This window comes from Sapajus apella, unplaced genomic scaffold, assembly GCF_009761245.1.
Source record: "Sapajus apella isolate SASKATOON/1434 unplaced genomic scaffold, GSC_monkey_1.0 scaffold33, whole genome shotgun sequence".
Taxonomy (NCBI): Eukaryota; Metazoa; Chordata; class Mammalia; order Primates; family Cebidae; genus Sapajus; species Sapajus apella.
In genome coordinates, this window is record NW_022436973.1 from 13146047 (window position 1) to 13149905 (window position 3859).

The window sequence follows — 3859 nt, forward strand, 5'->3', positions numbered from 1 at the left end:
CATTTAGAGGTACGGCTTCTCCCCTCTCTCAGGGGCAGGGTCGCAAGGGAGATGGAGGTGCAGGAAGCGCCTACTGGTTTCCTGTGGCCGCTGCAGATGCTCTCGGCTTCCCTCTAGGGTGCATTTGTTGGTTCTTCAGATCGTAGTTCGCCTCCCTTGAGGAAGCCAATACACTCTCTGGCTGGTTACTTGTACCTCCTCCTGGAATCCAAGGTCTATCTTGCACTGAGGTCTCCCTGTCCTTACAGAGCAAGACCCAGAGAGTCCAGTCTGGATGCCTCATGGGTTCACATCTGGCTGATGGGACATACAGCACCCGTTGGCCCCTCAGGCTCTTGGGGTACAAGCTCCCTTGGCACCAAGTTCTCTTCACTCCATCAGCCTTTTGCTTTCAAGATCACTCAGGTGTGAGGCAGGTGCCTGACACCTTCATCATCCCCAAGCTCGAGTGGTCTCCTTGAGACCCCATTCCCTAGGCTGGGGGAGGAGGAAAGCTCCCCTATCCCCTGTGGACTCAAAGCCCTGCAGCAAGTTCCTTTAAATAAAACTCTTCTCAGAGCTCCAACTTGAACCTTTAACATCTTCGGTGTAGGAGAGAAGCAAGGAGTCACACAGCTAGTTTTTGACCATCTCTTTGTAAGCCCTGTGTGTGGGCAGCAATTTGCCCTGGGAGGTGCAGTGGCTAGGCCCCCTATTACCTCAGGAACCCAGCCAAATTGGGATCAAACTAAGGAACTCACCGATCAAACTAAAGAACTTACGGAGGCCACACAGCTAGTACACAGCTGGTACCCAGCAGGCTGACTTCTAAGCCTGAGCATTTCCTGCTGCAGGTGGTTCACCCAGAAGCTGATTTAAAATAAGCTCATGGTACAGAGGCCAGGAGGATGGAGTTAGATGGCCCTTGGTTCAAATCTCAGCTGTCATTGATTAGTAGTGTGTCCTTAACAGCTTTCTCCTCTGATTCTCCAATCATTTATCCAATATATGTTTAATGGACAGGTTGTCTACTCTGTGTAAGGCACTCAATTTCATTCTGTCAAGATGTGAATAATAAAAACATCTGCCTCACAGAAGTGTTGAGAATTTATGAGATCATGCTTAAGCATTCAACATAGTGCCTGGCACATAGTAAGAGCTCCATAGCAGCACCCATTATTGTCATTTATAAAGTTCCTACTATGCGTCAAGTGCTTCTCAGACATCGTCAATTCCCATAGTATAAGAGGTAAGAACTATTATCCCTGTTTTCTGAATGAGGAAGCCAAAGCTCAGAGAAGCTTAGGTGACTTGTCTAAGGTCATACCTGGTAAAAAGATGGAACCTAAGTTCAAAGCCTGCCCCAAGCCTCCACATGCCCTTTGAGTTTGTCTCTTAAGGAAAACCTTTTTATCAAAGAATCAACTTCCAATCACCCTTCATAACCCAGCTCCAGGATGCTTTCTTCTGTTTTCTCTGTTCCTCCCTGCCCAACCCAATAATCCCTCCTGCCACTGCCCTTGGGCCTGCTTTTTTCACAACAGTAGAGCCTCGTGGTCAAGGGCTGTGGCTTTGCATACAGGCAGTTGGGATTCAAATGCCTCTTTCTCCGTGTGTGACTTCAGACAAGTCCCATGGCTGATCTAAGGCTCAGTAACTTTTTCCATAGTGGGCTAACCATCGGCCTGGCACAAAGTGAGTGCTCAAATAATGGCAGCTGCTATTATGATTAGCAGTAGCAAGTCCAAGTTCTGGCACTGAGGTACTCGGGTGCTCAATGCGGAGGGTAACTGGCCCTTAATAAACCTCCTAATCCAGCTGAGACAGGGCAGGAACAGACTGAGGGACATTCCTGTCACACCTACTTCCCACCTGACAACCTTCTCAGCACCTGTTGCAGGAAGGCCCTGTGGCTCCAAGTTCCCTTAGGATGCCCCCTTGTGGCTGAAAGCCTGCTTTGGGAGGAGGGACCGCAGTTGCCAAGCATGCACCACACGCAGGTGCTTTAAGCCTTCTTGCCGTCCATCTTTCTATATAAGGTCCGGGCTCCATTTCACAGGTTCCTCCAAGCAGTTACTTGTGGAAGACCTACTATGTGTCCAGCACCATGCCACTTGCTCCGGATACAAGAGTGAGGAAAAGGCATATCTACCCTCATGGAGTCTATGATCTAGTGGGGGACCAAGGAAACAAGCACGTAAATAGAGTACATATCAGATGGAGCAGAGACAAGAAAAATGAAGCAGGTCAAAGAGATGGAGGGTGGTGGGAAGGGGCCAGGGCCTATGGGCCTCTGCGGGTCTTAGAAGTTCCCAGGGGTAATAGAAAGCACCCAAGCATGTTAAAGGATAGGAGTGTCAGGCTGTGGTTAATGTTGCAAAAGAAGCCCTCTGCCTGGGTGGGCAAGGGCAGAAACTGAGGGACTCATGAGATTCTCGTCATAGGTGAGTGACTGTGAAGGATGGCCCAGGTGATTGCAGGGAGGGGTGACAAGGGGCACCTGGACGACTGCTGATGGACTGGACATGGCTTGAGATGAGGCCACCGAAACAGAGAGAGGTGTAGTCACACAGTACGGGGGCTGGCTCAGACTGGGACCTGTGTCAGACGCTACAAGTCAAAAATGTGTTTTCTACTGTTTTCCCTGTCCTGGCCTGGGAGAAAAAGTATGGCCTGGAAGAGGGGGACTGGGATCCCCAGCCACAGACCCTAAAACACAGGAGTCAAACCCATTTAAAGAAGACCTTCTTTTATTTGAGCCTGGGAGTCCGGAGTTGGCAGTTCTCTCTGAAACGCAAGGAGTTAGGAGACAGGGAGCAGCAGGGAACCCTTACTTCTGCACCAGCTGCTTCCCCTGAAAGAACTCTAGTCACCTTTTAAGCTCCTGGCAGGGAAGGGCATGCTTTGTCCTATGGATGGGCATGAAAAGGGCCACTGCCCCACTGGAAGGCATTTTGGCAATGCCATTAAAGCCATGCCCAGCTCTTGCCCCACATGCCTGCTTCTTCCCTGACCTTCTGCTGAGGAAGCAGCCAGATCTGTGCAAGACTCTACCTACAGGGTTGCTGGGCATGACTGTTAACAAGATCAAACAACCAACCCACATCCCACAGCAGACTAATTAAAACTGCACTTTTAGAAAGGACATCATGACAATTACCTTGCCTTTTTCATTTTGATGAACTTTGGGTATCCTTCCATCATGTCCAATGAATTGGCCTGACCCATTTAATGCCAGGAGGTTCTCTTACCATTGTTTTTGGGGAGACCAAAATGCCCCAGAGAACAACTGCCTTGAATTCAGAAGCCCCAGAACCAGTGGCTGAGTAACCTTTTCCTTTTAAACCCGTGAAAGCCTATCTGGGTGGATGGACCGTTCCATCTGGACTGCCCAAAACAAAAAAACTAGGGCTGGGAACATCCTTCCCCAGCCTGGAACCAGACCAGTTTAATCCCTGGTCCAAGGTCAGAGGGACTGTCTCTCCACTGTGGTGGCTGCATCAACAACAAGTTAAGACTTAGATCACCTGCCTCACTTACTGCCCAGAGGTGCTGGGGGTCCTTTGCAAACTACTGTAGATGATTCAGGTTTTAAGTGGGTGTTTTTACAGTCTCTTCTGGCATGTACTAATTAAGCAGACACTGTGAGGTCAGGTGTATGTATACGGGCCTGGCAGTTAGGGATGGAGTATATACTGTACTTCATGGGGGCTGAGCACAGGCTCTGCATGGGAACAGGCAGTAGCTTACCACTTAGTAGCAGTGTGACCTGGGCCCAAGGTTTTGCACTGTAAAATGGGGCCTTTGTGAAGCAGTGAAGTACTTCTGGCTGCTGTAGTTTCTGTCAAAGCAACCCATTAAAAAGTACAAAACTCCATTG